General features: G+C 40.4%; 2 long non-coding RNA genes across 6 annotated transcripts; one reads left to right on the plus strand and one right to left on the minus strand.

Moving 5' to 3' along the window:
- The first annotated feature begins 2,176 nt into the window (after positions 1-2,176).
- Positions 2,177-12,356, plus strand: LOC112659166 (uncharacterized). The gene is made up of 3 exons (XR_003136239.3): positions 2,177-2,432; positions 9,120-9,235; positions 11,217-12,356. It is a non-coding gene; the product is annotated as an uncharacterized LOC112659166 (long non-coding RNA).
- Positions 2,505-14,555, minus strand: LOC112659165 (uncharacterized). Of its 5 annotated transcripts, none has more exons than XR_003136235.3 (4): positions 14,144-14,553; positions 11,201-11,297; positions 6,363-6,596; positions 2,505-2,726 (listed from the first exon to the last, which is right to left on the minus strand). It is a non-coding gene; the product is annotated as an uncharacterized LOC112659165 (long non-coding RNA). The 5 variants fall into 5 exon arrangements; XR_003136238.3 differs by lacking the exon at positions 2,505-2,726 and adding an exon at positions 4,391-4,511 and having other exon boundaries at positions 14,144-14,555; XR_003136237.3 differs by lacking the exon at positions 2,505-2,726 and adding an exon at positions 5,698-6,152 and having other exon boundaries at positions 14,144-14,555.
- Positions 14,556-15,791: the final 1,236 nt, after the last annotated feature.

The raw sequence follows: 15,791 nt of genomic DNA on the forward strand, positions 1-15,791 counted from the left end.
CCCACGTTTTTTTTTTCTTGAAAAATGAATATCCTGGAACATTGACAGGGTCCCTTCCAACATCAGAAATATTCCCTGTCTCCTACCTAAGGTCTTCATGTGATCTGAGGCACTACTGCTTATAGACTCATTATAAGACATGTCCATAAAAGCAGGAGATACATATATTTTCACAATTTTTCTTAACTGCAATTTAAAACACTTTTGTGAAAATTATGCACGGGTATGAAGTGTTGAGTGATTTACAGTGATTCATTTTGGATTCAGGGTTGGTGATTTCTTTCCCTATATGACCCCGCATTCCTATCTAACAGATCAACCTCTTATACATGTAGGCTGTTGGGCTCATGGATTTTCTTTTTTATCCAGCTTAAGTTTCTGCCTCAGTTCCTTTGCCTGAGAGCCACCCTGCTGTGCATACCTGGACAGCAAACATCTCAGCATGATCCTTCTTCTAAAAGAGTCCAGAAGATAAGACATGAATGCTACTCGTCCTTTCCCTTCTTCCCATTAATTCATACTTCTCTGCTTGATTTTCCTGAATGGTAGACTTCCCAAGCCAAAGGAATGGCCAAAGGGAAGTCTCCCTGTACTAGTCTAAGAGGACAGAACACAGTAATGTCTCTCACCCTGTCTTTTATATCTGTAACTCATTTCTTCTTAAGCTGGCATTTGTGCAAAATGGTGGATTGACATACTCTCTGCTGGTCCCAGAGGACTTGCTGTCATCCTCATGTTTGTCCCATAGTTCACTGAAGAGGTCAAACATATGCAGTTGATTTACTATAATATATTTTCACAGATGTTATTTGGAGTTTGGTCTGACCAGGTGAAGCAGGATAATTCATTATTAAGTAACCTGAGTTTTTTATGCCAGGGAGCATTTGCATAAAAAAACAAGGTTAATAATTACTCATATTGAGGGAATGGGAAGGGAAGAGGATCTTTTTATATAATAATCTTCTATCCTTTGCTGCCAAGACAGCAGCCACCTGGTCACCCAAGGGAGTTAATCTTCTAGGGTCTACTTCTCCCCCTACCACAATCGAGCAGTGCCACGGAGCTGAATGATGCTCAGGTTTGTGGGACGAGGAGCGTACTGAGGTCATGTAGAGCAGAAATAAGGAAGCAGCTTGATTGGAGGATGGCTGAAACACAGCAGTTCTGATAAATGCAGATGCACAGATTCCACTACTGCTGGTGAGATTATCCGCTGACATTTCTGTTACTTTTGACATTGTGAATAGGTAGGAATATTTTATTGTTAATTTAGCAATTAGACACCGAACGCAGGGAAAAAACAAAACAAAACAGTAGTGTTCTGTTGTTATATTGTCTCCTTATAAACACTGCAGATAAAGTCATCAGAGCTCTCATTTTTCCATATTTCCATGTTGTCAAAGATAGGTGGGGGTGCAAAAGACGGAGGGTTAACATTCCAGTTCCTTCCACCTTCCAGGCCTGAGGGAAACCTTTTAGTTAAATCATGTCATTTAATCCCATTATAATTTGGACGTGTTGTTCATGGCCAAGTTTCAAAAGAAATTAGCTTCAAATCTTGGTATTTTACCAATCCCTGTCCCTCGGAGGGTAACATTCACTTACTCCTTTGTGTGTTGAATTAAAAAAAAACAAAAAAAAAAAACTTAAAATTTCAATTGTCTGTATTATTCAGAAGAATATATTTAAAAGGTTGGCCAACATGGCAGGGATATTAATCCCCGCAGCGAGGAGGACCCTCGTGAGTCGGTTCCAATACCCCACATTTCCTGACTACTTCTGTACAACATCACCGCCTGTTTCCGCAGCCCCTCTCCAGAATGCAGCCACAAAAGGCAGCAATCCAGGGGCTGCTGCTCTCATTGAGCAGGTGAAGTGAGGGAAGATGGATTCTTCTATCATCTCACCAAAGAATTGCTTATTCTATTCAGATTTATAGTGTCTGCAGAACAAGAGCGCTGTCACTCATAATGGCCCTGGCCATTATTTATTTATGAGCGCAGGCAGCGGCTGTGATTCACAGGGCGGCGGGCAGCTGCTGTGCCAGCCTGCCATCCGTCATCGCCTCTTTCTCTGCTAGCACTGTCAGCGCTCCCCTGAAAGCTGCCCTCTCCCACTTCCAGCCTACGCACTCCGCATGTGTTTGACCGTTGCCCTCCAGTTCTAGAAGGGAGCGGCCGGCTCACACACGGGACACGAAGATTGACCACGCACAGCCTACAGGATCATCTTGGGCCCATGAGAGAGATGTGGAACTGCACTTGAGCTAATGAGAAAGACCCTCCCTTCCAATCAAGTAGTAGCTGCTGGACAGTGGGCATGGGGTGCCGAGGGCCGTGTGGGGAGAACCTGCCAGGAGTACATCTACACCAAGGAAAGAAGGCAACATGACACAGATGGAGAGGAAGGGATGCCTCCATTCCCACAAATAGGTTATTTTCTTTGTTCCCTTTCTCTGTTTCCTTAAGCCAATGAGAGTAGTGTTTCTGTATCTTGGAATGGAGAGAATTATGATGAATAAGCAGCCAATGCTTTTATTGAGGATGAGATGGGATGGGATACTAGACACAAGTGAGTGAATCCAGAGAGATGAGACCATCCATGATCGAGGGACCGATGCCACCGCAACATCGCTTGTTGCATATGCAAACAGGGCCGGATAAGCTCAGGATATCACATCTAGAGGAAAGGATGAGCCTTTTCTCCAACATCTCCTGGAACAGAGACTGTAGGCAATTTATTTCAAATGAGTGGATACACGTGTCTTTGGTGCACTGTGTTTGTCAGGCTTTGATGACCACTAGATACTATTTTGCTCATTTTAAAAAGATTAAAACTTGGGGAGAATCCTGGATGGCTTAGTCGGTTATATGTCTAACTCTTGGTTTCAGCTCAGGTCATGATCTTGAGGTTGGGATGAGCTCAGGCAGGGCTCAGTGGGGAGTCGCTTGAGATTCTCTCCTTCTCTCCCTCCCTCTCCCTGTGCCCCTCCCTGAAACCCACTCATGCGCACGCTCTCTCTCTCTCTCTCCCTCTCTCTCTCTCTTTCTCTCACACACTCTCTCAAATAAATAAACAAAAATCTTAAAAAATAACATCAAATATTGGGAACAGAAAAGTTGCTATGTACTCCCCGAATCACGCACTAGTAATAGGAGCAGAGTCAGGATTTAAAGCTACATCTGCCTGACCTGAATGGACATTCAATTTATTATTTTTTTAAAGATTTATTTCTTTATGTGAAAGAGAGAGAGAGAGAGAGAGAGCTCATGCATGTGGTGGGAAGGAGAGAAACTCAAGCAGCCTCCGTGCTGAGCACTGAGCTTAACATAGGGCTCAGTCCTGTGATCTCTGAGCTGAAACCAAGAGTCAGACCCTTCATGGACCCAGGGGCCCCCACTCTCAATTTATTAATAACACTAATGATGGTAGTTATTTTGATAACTCCAGTAGTTATATTTTTCTGGGATAGAAGACATGCTTGATCAAAAGGACCTCACCCAGCAACCAGCACCTAAAATCTTAAAAATTATATCGCCTAAAATCTTCATTCCTAGACTTTTCTCTGAATTCAGATTTTCTTAATTGCTGTGCTTCTAGGCGGAATACTTAAAATATGTCTAAACATATTATACTGAATACTTTTCTAAAGTCAAAGGGAATTTTTGCCGGTATTAAATTATCTAATCATATTGATTAAAGAATCTATGTTTTAGATTCCTCTTGATAAACCTACATTTTGGAGTCTTATTAAGTCTCTATGTTTTACATAGAACTATTTTATTTATAATTTTTAATACATTGTTTAATGCGAATCTTATGGGACCCCATTTATATATAATTGATTTAATTTTTTTTTAATTTGAGTTACTTGACACGTACTGCTGTATTAGTTTCGGGTGTGCAGCATAGTGATCCAACATCTCTGAATGTTATGTATGCTATGTTATGCTGTGCTACCATCTGTCACTATAAAACCCTATGACAACACCATTATACCCTATGCTTTACCTTTCATTCCCATGACCTATTCGTCCCCATAACTGGAAGCCTCCCACTCCCCTTCACCCATTCTGTCCGACTCCTCACTCCTTTCCCCTCTGGCAACCATCAGTTTGTTCTTTGTTTTTATATGTCTGATTCTGCTTTCTGCTTGTCTATTCATTTGATTGGATTTTAGATTCCATGTGTGAGGGATAACAGGGACTTGTAAAATCACATAATTTGGGAGTGGCAGGGCTGAGTATGTGAAATGCTGAACTTGATGAGGGCAGGAACATTTAAAGACTAATCAGGGAGAGCACGTGACTTTGATTCATTTGCTGCCATGAGGAAAAGGAAATACACTTTACAGGAACAAAAAAATTGTGATTAGTTGAAACATGACTAAACAGGCTCTATTATGAAGCAGAAATATTTATAGACTATTAAATGTAAAAGGAGAGCTCATAAATTCACAAGGATTATAAAAGCAGCTTCCAAGATGCACTCTGTGATGGGCATACTCCGACCTGAAAGTAGTAGATTAACCATTATAGTAGAGAAAGAGAAACCCGAGATGGGTGAAGGATTCCCAAGAGTACACTTAATCCGGTTAATTTATATGATAGGGAGTTAGAAATTTGCCAGTTAGGTTGGTGAAATATTGACAGTGACCTCTGAGGAACTGTGATTATTGAGTCTGTGAGAATCCAGGTGAAGGAATACCCCTATGCTTCATTCAATGTGGATTCTTCTAGAAGAAGCTATATTGGACTCACACATTTTGTTTTTTCTTTAAAGTGGGCAAGAGAAAAGTATCCATAAAATGGGGTTGTGAAAATTAAGTGTGCATCAAAATCATCTGGCATGCTTGTAGACAAACAAACAAACAAACAAACAGAACAGAACAAAACGAAAACACAGATTGTTGGGCTCCAGTTGAAGATTGTTGGGAAGTCTGGATTGGGACTCAAAAATTTATGTTTAACAAATTCACGGTTGATACTGATGCTGCTGTTCTAGTAACTATATGTTGGGAACCACTGGGTTAGCCATGGTGCCCTGTGCTCAGCTAGCCATTTGACATCATATTCCTTTCAGCCATCTGGAGAATCCCAGGTGTTACGTAAGCACACCATTAGGCTGCATTTTTTTAATCTCCAGGCCCAACTGATATAACACTTTCATCAGAATTTCTGTTAACTATGCTGTTGGTAACCATAGAAAGCCTTGGCATTCACTAGCTCTTTTCAAGTTGCCAAGTTGAGTCATGCATGTGCCCTTTCTTCTAACTTCAGAAAAATGGAATTCACTCTAAATTGTTTAGGTAGAAAATAAATTTCCTAATGATTCTTAAGTGAGTCATAGAATCATCAGGATGGCCAAAGGGATATACACGAGGATAAAATCGCAGGGACAATGCTCAAAACGGTAACACCAAACTGGCCTACTGCTGTGTCCTCCTGGAGTGGCTTAACTTGCAAACCATCCTCAATCCAGAACCATATTGCATTGTTAGCCTGCCTTTGAAATCTTTAGCATCATCCCTCCCAGAGAGTAAATTCTCCCCACAGAGCCCTTTGTGTAACATTGCTCACCTCTGCATTGAGGTCTGTGGTTCCATGTGACCTTAAATCACAAATTTGTATCACCAAAAATGAACTAAGAAATATATGTTTCGAACTCTACCTTGGAAATACATCACTTAGAATGTGCGGTCCTATCCAAATTTAGGGAGATGTTCAAAAATCTCAAAAGGCCTTCTCAGTGGTTGTTCTGGTTTATTGTATGTTGCAAATGGTGCCAAATCTAATGTGTTAAGACAACAATGGATCATCTTTCATGTTTCTGTGGGCAAACTGGGTGAACTAGGTGCTTCCTGCTTAAAGTCTGTCATTCAGTTGCAGTTGAAAGTGGTTGGGGCTGTGTCCATCTGAAGGCTGGACAAGGCTGGATATGCAAGATGGCTCACTCACATTGATGTCAGGAGGAGCTGGGGATCAACTGAGGAGTCATCTGGGTCTTCTTATAGCATGATGGCTGAATTTAGGAGAACTCAAGTGAAGAGTAAGTGTGAGGCAAGAGTAAGAAGAAATGTCCAGGGTAGTCCAGAGGATTATCCCTGTATTGGGCCCAGGACCACTTCTATCATTCTCTATGGATCACAGGACCTTCCCAGATTCAAAAGACAAAAGGGTGGCAATATTATATTGTAGAAGAACATGCAGGGGTGGAGTTGTGGTCCTGACCATCTTTGGAATAGTGCTCCTTGAAAGTGGACAGATGGAGTGTACTTGCAGCTAATTCAAAAAACAAACAATGCCCACCACATGTGTGTGTGCTCATGTACACATGCACACCGTGCACATACACATACTCACCTCGGTGTTCCAGTGTTGGTTTCAAATACTAAGGCAATTGTCTTTACAGTTTAGTGTGGAAGACAGAATTTGAGATCTCTCACTGTGATAGAAATAGGATGGAGATTAGATGCGGGACTTCCCTCCCAACCGCAGGTGAAAAGTGAGGTTCATCAACACAGGTTTTCGTAGTGATGCTATCTAGTAATGTACATCATTTCTGCCCAAGTCCTCGGTCAACTTTAAGCCAATTTTCTAAAAAAAAAAAAAAAAAAAGTTTATGCTTCAAACATGGGGTTAGACTTGTCCATCAGATTGATGCTCTACTGTTTTGAAGTCAAACCTTACAAAATTGAATATCCTCATGAATTAGTAGTTTGCTATAAATAATAAACTGCATATTAGAATAATCTTTAAAAATGAAGGGATCCATTCATTCTATGACTTTGCTTCTCAAACATGGAGCCGGTTTCACCTTAGAAAGACAATTGAGTATTTTCCTTATTGATCCTCAATTAGATAAGAAACTAATGATCCTCATTACTCCATCCACATCTGAAAAAAAACAGTAAAAGTGGGCACTGTCATTGTCCATCCCTGTTGAGAAGCTTTATAAACACAGCTTTGCTGTGGAATTGCTGTCAAGCTAAAAGAATTCTAGACAACACTCAAGATTTCTTCACACTTGATTACCCGAGGCGTTCTGTGGACACCCACTAAGGTTATTTACAAGCACTCACTGAGATCACTTAGAACTTCTTCAAAACCCGAGAGCTTTTTTGAATCTTTGGAAACTGCTTCCAAATTCCAACAGTTGTGAAGAAATTATTTCTTTTGAGTACTTGTAAAATAATTTAGTGCCATCATGAAAACAAATGCAGATTGGTATATTGAGTTGTACCGAATGAAAACTGTCTTACATATAGAATTAAAGATTATAAATGTTGAGGCTTTTCATTTTGCTGTCCATCCCTTCACAGTTTGGCATCACTTTGAAGTGAATAAAAGGCTCTGCTGTACTTAAACTAATCATTTAAAATATGAGGATTAAGTTTTAGGATTTGATTAGAGGGAGAAGTTTGTAAGTGTCGCCTTCTTATGCATAAGCATCTACTTAAGTCCTCTACTTTCAAAATGAATGTACCACCCTCAGTTAGACCTGTAACATCAAAGTGCAGGGTTCCTAGGATTTGGCTTGTCCATATAATAATTATCTGTTCTTCTTCTGAAAGAGAGGACAGGACCTGGCATGATGAGCTAAGGGAAGGGAGGGCTGGTTGTTTTTCAGACCTTCAGCCGATCTTTCTGTTTATAGCCCAATACTCTTACCATTTTCCAGAGAATTGGGAGTTCTTCAACAAAAATATGATGACTTCTCAGCCTTTCCCAATGCCATTTGTTTTTTTTAGGATCTACTGAATCAGTTATTAATTTACTATCTCCTTTCCATGTTACTATTTTTCTTACTGTTGTCTCAAGTTGCATGTTTTTGTTGAGTTTTTTCCTTTCAAAATATCCGCTTACTATTTTTTAAGGAGATTTAGGAAATAAAAATACAGAAGCATTTTTTTTAGGGTAGAGAGAGTACTCCATGTGGTGGAGAGAGTAATCCATCCACTACTATATGGGGACATGTTATTATTCATTAATCCAAGTCCATATTCCAATGTACAACACCAAGAATGACCCTGATGTGAACTACGGACTCTGGATCATAACAGTATCACTGTGGGTTCATCAGTCATAACAAAGGTACCATATGATGAGGGATGTTGACAGTGGATTATTATTTTACAAGTACTCAAAAGAAATTTTCAGTGCAAGGTCTGATTGAGATCTTCTCACTCTCCTTCGCTGCCTCCCCTGCTTGCATGCTCTCTCTCTCTCTCTCTCTCTCTCTCTCAGATACATACATACATACATACATACATACATACATACATACATCTTTGAAAAGAAATACTAAGTGGGAGTTGTTTTGTAGAGAAGAAAATGCATGACTCCAGAAATTCTTGAATAAAGCCAGAGCTATGATTTAAAGAGTTGACTGATGGGATGTAATAAAGCACTTGGAGAAAGCCTGAAGACTGAATGGTTTCAGTCTCCTGAAGGAAACAGTCAGGATTAGTTTTCTATGAGAAGAGAAAGGTATAGAAAGATAAAAGAAATGATTACATCATGCTTTGTGAAAGACATAAATATGTGGTCCAACTGTGGGGCACTGTGGGGTTATAAGAGATGCCCTGATGTACAGATCATATGACTTGACTCCATCAGAAAGTGAGAGATGCTCTCCATGCTGCAGGGTGTGTGATATTGGGCAAAACACTGTCTCCCTTTGTGCTTCAAGGGCCTGGCTGATTATCTCTAGACCCCTTTGGGTTATGCCATGACCTGAAAAGATGGATTGATTTTGGCTTGGACTTACTCGAAACGTTTCTAGGTTAGGTGCTGTCTATAAGCTACCAGCTTCTACATCAAAGGGATCAGCAGACATACTAGACATTGAATATCAGGAATCAGTCATTCTGCATGAAATTTGCAATATACTAGTGTCTTCATCAATTTTCCTTTAGCAGAAAGTATAGTAGAGCCTTAGGAGGAACTGAGGTCCCTACAGCCCACTTCCTAATCTTGATGAGGTCACTAACTTTGATAGTCTTCCCTTCCCGAAACCTGCCTTGCCTGAACACCATATTTAATCAACTCCCAGATTCTGCAGTACCACATTCTAAATATATCTCCACACCATTCTTTGTTCTTTTTCTCCACTTTTAGTGCCCAAGGCGAGCTTCTCACCCTTGATCTTGGTTCTACTGACATATACGTATGGAAATGGTTGGACTCTGAGGCTCCATGTCTTGCTCTCTACATAACCACTAGAAAGTACTAAAGTATGTATCTGTGTCACTGTCAAAGTTATATAAAGATAAAACAATGATTTTTTAAAATGTAAAAGGCATGTCCCTTAGGATGACATAGCTGGACCTGGGCAATCTGGCCACTGTTCCCTTTTCCATTAACCAATGATATATACTTTTCCTCCTGGATCATAAAGGACCCACCACCGAGTTCTCTCTGTTGTAATGCCACCTCATGTGTTTTTGGTCTGTCCATCACCTACCCATTCTATTTTTGAGGTCTCAGCTCTGGCACCATTTCCAGAAATGTTTACTTTACTTCCATTTCTCAGTCTGAGTTGGGTTCTGTCCTTTTCTCTACTTGAGCATCTCTCTAACAATACCTCAGCAGAGCTTATCGCCACCTGTTATGTTCATCTAAATGACCTTCTGCAAGCAGGGAGCAAGTGCTGTTTTTGCTACTGCATTCATAGACCCTAGCCTAACTAATCAATAAGTACTCATTGAAAAAATACATGATTTTGTCCTCTCCAGATCATTTGGGGAAAAAAAAAAACTTTATGTCCTTATGATGATGCTTGGTACCCTTTGTAAGTGTTCTAGGAAATAATTCACAGAGAGATATTACATCAAAAAATTTAACTGAGTTTCTGTGCATTAATTTGCTAAATTTCAGAGTTTTATACCCACATGCAGCATGCAAAGGTGCATTAAGCAGAAGCATTATCAAAGAAAAAAACTCTCACATTCCGTAAAATGGGAAAGAGGCTTTATTCAGGACTGCCGTCAGAGGGGTAGGGACTACTGCAATGGGGTTTTGCAATACAGGAGGGAAATGAGGCTCTACTCTGAATACAAGGAAAGATAAGGATTTATACCCAAGGAGCAGGGTGGGGTTGGTGCATGGAGAATTACTAAGAGGAAATGTCAGGGATAGGGTGGATTCCGCATCAACTGACTTAGCAGGAACCTTGCCGAACTTGATCTCTTGAGGACATGCCAAGGATGGTGCCTTGTCAACACTGGCTTAGAGGAGTCAGAACAGAGCTGTTATGGAGAAGGTGGGTATCCATGGCAATTAATGCCAAATGCCATGAGCACAGTCTCATTTATTATATAAGTGGAAAAAATCTCTTTAGAAAAAGATAACTTACTTACTGGCCCATGGAAGTTGTGGTACAGAATATGTATAAACTTTGAATTGGCTCATCTTTTCTCAACACTATAAAAATTATTTCTACCAATAACAGTATAATGCAGATACTATCCCAGAAGGAAATTTTAACAAAATCAGATATATAGGGCCTATAGCTAGCTTAGTCTGTGGATCCTGTGACTCTTGATCTCAGATTGTGTGTTCAAGCACCATGTTGGGTTTAAAGATTACTTAAAAACAATTTTTAAGTAAATAAATTAAAATAAATTTCAAAATCAGAAGTGATTATCATTTGGCAAAGTCTATGACTTCCAGTCTCCTGGATTTTCTGAGGTCCTTTTACCCTGAGATGAATGGAATGTAATCAGGAAATTAGTTTTATTTGATAAAGAGCAAAATTAATTATACAAACATCAAACATAAATTCATTAGTAGAAATAGCATGATGTGAGTATGTATACCTTCAGCCCTTCTCCTTTGTAGACTAGAATCACCACACAATTTCTGAAGAAGCCATAAGCGAGCAGCCGTTGGCCAGATTGTAAATGTAACAACCGATAATCAGTTATTCAAATAAAATCCTCCTGCAAATCACTGGTTAAAAATAATGTGTGTGAGTTTAACAGGGAACTATCTATCCAAGCTCTTGTTAAATCTACTCACTGGGTGGTTTAGTGATTGAGCACCTGCCTTTGGCTCAGGGCGTGACTCCGAGGTCTCGGGATCGAGTCCCGTATCGGGCTCCCTGCATGGAGCCTGCTTCTCCCTCTGCCTGTGTCTCTGCCCCTCTCTGTGTGTCTCTCAGGAATAAGTAAATAAAATCTTTAAAAGAATGTACTCACTGTTCTGTTTCCACAGTCCATTTATTTAAGCCTGATGTGAGTAAAGGAAGAGTTGGAGGAACCGGTTTCACAGGCAACAGGTGACATGTGTCCATTCCTGAATCTCAATGGAAACCACACAAAACAGAAGGAAGGTTTGGTGAGAGATCAGCAATAACCCAACTTTAACTCTCCAAACTCCCCTCCCCGCCTGTCAGTGCTCAGCTGGGACATTCGGTTCATTCTGCATTCGTGAAAACATCTCACAATTGCGCGAACCTACCAATACAACTGATTTAGACGACACACTAGCTGGAGAATGATTGAGCAGAGCTCCAAACTCAAAAAGTAACAGGACATGCAGACTTGAAACTCCCGGACTTTTTTTTTTTTTTTTTTTTTGATAATTGAATTTCATTCAGTGTTAGCCATTAAAAGAAATGAGTGAAAAAAGAACCATTTCCAATTGCAATTTCAGGAAATAACCAGGATAACATGAACCAGAAATTCACATTCAGAATCACCAATTTTACACATACAACTTAAAAAACATCCTTTATCTTCAGAAGAAGAAATCCCTGCATATCTAGAGCATGAAGCGTGTCAAATCATGTGGTTGTAGATGAAAAACAACAGCTTTTCACTGCTTTATATCTCTGGCCATCTTCATAGTTAGCAGTGGAACATCAATACAACTTTTCTAGAGATGGTGTTAGGTAAAGGTTTCCTAAGTGACATTGTTGTCCTGACACATGAAACTGAAGCAGCCAAAGGGAAAGGCAACAGTCCTTTCGCAACATTCGAACCACCTGTGCCTAAGGGTTTTCTTCAAAGGTGAGCAAAGAGGTCTTGTTTCCAGAGAGAGCGGTGGTCCCTTTCTTTTCACCAGAAGTTTCCAGAAAGTCTGCCCTCAGCCGTGACAGGCTGAACAGCTACCCAGAGGCTCTCGTTCTCCACCGAGATCACGAAGAGTCCTGACACATGTTATCATAGTTCTCCACATAACGATGCAGAATTTCTACAAAGAACACCTGACAAGAACCGTTTCTGGTTGTTTCCTGATATTGCTCCTTTCATCCTTACCAGGATCCTCATCCCCCACCCACACCCCTCCCCACATTAAGTGGTAAATAAAACACATTGCCTGGCTGTTGGAATATTACTATACGAGTTTCCTTCACTTCTAAATGGACAGTTTATTTTTTTAAAGATTTTATTTATTTATTCATGAGAGAGAGAGAGGCAGAGGGAGAAGCAGGCTCCATGCAGGGAGCCTGATGTGGGACTCGATCCTGGGACTCCAGGATCACGCCCTGGGCCAAAGGCAGGCACTAAACCACTGAGCCACCCAGGGATGCCTAAATGGACAGTTTAGACAGACAGCCGTTTTTAAGAAGCGAGTTGTTGAGACATCAAGTGGATGCTTTGAATAAAATCTCTAAAACATATAGAAGTAGTACTCCTCCTGGGATTCAGGCTTCTGTACCTGGAAACCATGGAATATTGTTTAGGTATCTAACTAAGAATAACCATCAAAGGGAAATGAAAAGGTCATTTTAGCTCATGTCTCCTCTTTCTTAGACGCCTTGTAATAGAAAAATAAACTCTTTTATTTTTGAAACAAACTATGTTTTTTTCCAGATCTTTCATCTTTCTAATCCAGCTGGAAGCATCCAGAAATGTTAGAAAAAGAGTAACACCAACAATCTTTGTGAAACTGTATTTACTGTGTTTTATATTTTTATTTTCTATATCTTGTGAGTATGGCACTAACTTTAAACTATGGGAGTCCTGTAATACATGTAAAAATAATTCATGATGATAGATTTTGAGAGGCACTTAATGATCGAATGTAGATATTCTTCATGAACACGTAATTGTTCAGTTTCATAGGTTGTTAAAGAGATTACACAAAAAGTGAATTTCCCATATAGATCTGTGTGAGCAATATACGGAAAACATGAGGGGAATGATATGATTCCCTTTCATTCTCCCATGAAACTTTTACTCAGGATTCAGTCTGACTAGGAAACAGCACACATAAAGAGGGGAACCCTATCATTATTTAGGTTGTGGAAATGAAGCAAGAGAGTCATCAACAGGAGTTTGTACTTAAACCTACTATGAGAGTGGGGAATACACCAATGGCTAGAGAGGGAGTGGTCAATTTGGCAACAATGAGTAAAATATATAAATATGCGCTCTCTTTGTTCATGTTAATATGACACTGGAATCATGGAACTCTGTAGTTCCAGGGTCCAACTATTGGTGACCACTATACGTGGACTCTTAGGTGTTTAAAATCATTAAGAGTGTTTTATTTTGTTTTTAAAGATTTTATTTTTTGATTCACGAGAGAGACAGAGAAAGAGGCAGAGAGACACAGGCAGACGGAGAAGCAGGTTCCCTGTGGGGAGCCTGGTGTGGGACTCAGGGATCACAACCTGAGCCAAAGGCAGATGGTTAACCTCTGAGCCCCCCAGGTGTCCCAGAAGTGCTTGTTTTTATGCATGTTTTTATTGCTTGATTTTGAAAATATTTTAGATTTTTGTATTTTGTATGCTCTGTCATAGCCCAGTATCCGGAAACCATGTCTGGCACATAATAGTTACTCAGCAAATGTTCGCTAATAAATTAATAAATATTATTGAGAGAAGCAGATCAGAGGCCTTTCTGGAAAAAGTTGAGACATATGGGTGCAATTCACAAAGCATTACCATTCTTCACTTGGTTCCTGGCAAAGAAAGAACCCTGCCAAGAACAAAGATGTCACGTTTCAAGTTTAATGTTTAAATTAGACTTTCAAAAGCTCATAAGACAGGCCACCAACATATAAAACTTCAGAGAAATTAAGTCCCAAGTGTGGAATTTAAACAAAAAGAGAGAAATTTGGTAAAGTGATTGTAGAATTTTTTTACTATAATCCATAGCATTAGTAAGATGAAAAAAGACTGGTTTTCTCACACGTCTCAGGAGGTTCCTATAATTCCTTTCCTGATCCCAGTCTCGGCTGAAGAGGTGTGCAGAGGTCGAGAGAAGAAGGAAAAGATGTATGGATGGTGGTGTGCGATCTGGGCTCTCACAGCTTGCTCTTGGTGGAAGGCCCCAATGAGTTTCAGGAGCACTAAAAGTCCTGGATAAATTTTGTGAGTTCCATATCAGGAGAATGTCCCTCTTCTTTCGACTGGAATCCTGAAGGGGAACACCCTGTCGTAGGACAGAAGTGACAGTGTGACATACATGGAGGACAGGACCTGAGAAAGCCCAGTACCTGTTCCACCTCAATATTCCAGTGAAACGGAGCCAGCGACGTTCCCAGGGCCCTCATGGGAGACACCGATGTTGCCTAGGAATTGAGGGTTAGTGTTCTGGCCAGAGAATTCTTGTAATAAAGACTTAGGGGGGGATCCCTGGGTGGCGCAGCGGTTTGGCGCCTGCCTTTGGCCCAGGGCGCGATCCTGGAGACCCGGGATCGAATCCCACGTCAGGCTCCCGGTGCATGGAGACTGCTTCTCCCTCTGCCTATGTCTCTGCCTCTCTCTCTCTCTCTATGTGACTATCATAAATAAATAAAATTAAAAAAATTAAAAAAAAAAAAGACTTAGGGGACTCCACAGCTAAGGGTGCAAGGTGCAGAAGGCAATGAGAAGAGATAGAAGATGCCCTGAGTCTTTGAGGACCAGTCACAGCACAGAGTCAAGGAGTGAGACGGTGGGGTGGGCACAACTCTGTATATTGACCCTGTTGGAGAGAACAGACCACAGGTTACATGAGCTGTGGATCCAGAGCTCACAGGAAGACACACAGGGGTCCAGGAAGCATCAGAAGACAGAAAAGACCAGATGCTCCAAGACTAGGCCAGGATGATAGGAGCTGAGCTCTCAAATCCCCCTTACAAAGACTAGATCACATTCAGAACAAGGGTGAGAAGGAGGAAGGAAGAATCATTAATTCACAGAAATTGCATCTTGAATTTGGCAAAATCTTTTTCCTACACAACTATTATAAGCCTTAATTGGCCGAATTCCCTTAAAAGAGCAAAAATCAACTTTCAATCTTTGGTGGAATTATGATTTCCAAAGAGAAATCAGTTATCAGGTAATCTGCATGTTTACATTGCTGCTCAACTATAAGGTGATGAATCTTAAACCTGAACAACAATGAGGAGAGCGTACACTTGCTTTTGAATAATTAACTAAGCAACCTTGTGTTCTATCCTAGAAAAAAATGGATGATAAAGTGATGGATTACCCCCAAGAAGATTACAACCTAGTGGGAAAGACAAATATATACATATATGTGAAAAAATTAAAAGCAAGAAAAATTCCTAAGGATAGGTTGAGAAAGTCTCAAATATGTGATGGCAATGGCACGTAGTTGGAAACTGGAAGCCATGAATCCCATTCCTACCCCAACACTCTTTAGATGTGGAAACAGTATGAGTTCTTAAAATCTGCGTGTATGTGGAAGAGTTGGAATACAGTGATTATAATTCTACTGCAAAATTACTTAGCCCTTTAAGGCACTGTTTTCTGTAGCATGAAACCACCACCACATATCTCAGAGGTGAAATGTAATAATGTTTATCAAGTATCTTGCCAACTATCAGTGC

Source organism: Canis lupus, chromosome 16 (genome assembly GCF_003254725.2).
Source record: "Canis lupus dingo isolate Sandy chromosome 16, ASM325472v2, whole genome shotgun sequence".
Classification (NCBI taxonomy): domain Eukaryota; kingdom Metazoa; phylum Chordata; class Mammalia; order Carnivora; family Canidae; genus Canis; species Canis lupus.